Genomic DNA, 407 nt, shown 5'->3' on the forward strand with positions numbered 1-407 from the left:
CCCCCCTCCAGCGCCAGGCTGACCCCTCCCCCCGGCCACACGGCGACCACCACGCACACATCACAACAACCGTTACAGAAATAATGACGACATAAAAATGCAAAGTGGGAGGAATTTACAGCCGGCGTCGCCATAGCAGGCCATCGCACAGCCGCCGTGCTGGCGGGGTGGGCTGGGGGTGGGCTAGGGGGTGGGCCTGCGCCCGTGGCCAGCCCGTGCTGGCCGCCCTGGTGTATCCCCTGCTAGCCCCTCTGCCCCGATGGCCTACTGGTCGCCTCCTGCTGGCCGTGCTGGCCTGATGCCGCGGGGATGCGGCCGTTAATCGCGGCAGCTTGTAGCGCGTCCGCGGCCCCGCAGCCCGCAGCCTGCACCTCGCACCCCTCCGACTGCACCCCACCCCGCACCCC

Source organism: Frankliniella occidentalis, unplaced genomic scaffold, assembly GCF_000697945.3.
Source record: "Frankliniella occidentalis isolate FOCC.00 unplaced genomic scaffold, Focc_3.1 Scaffold913, whole genome shotgun sequence".
NCBI classification, from domain to species: domain Eukaryota; kingdom Metazoa; phylum Arthropoda; class Insecta; order Thysanoptera; family Thripidae; genus Frankliniella; species Frankliniella occidentalis.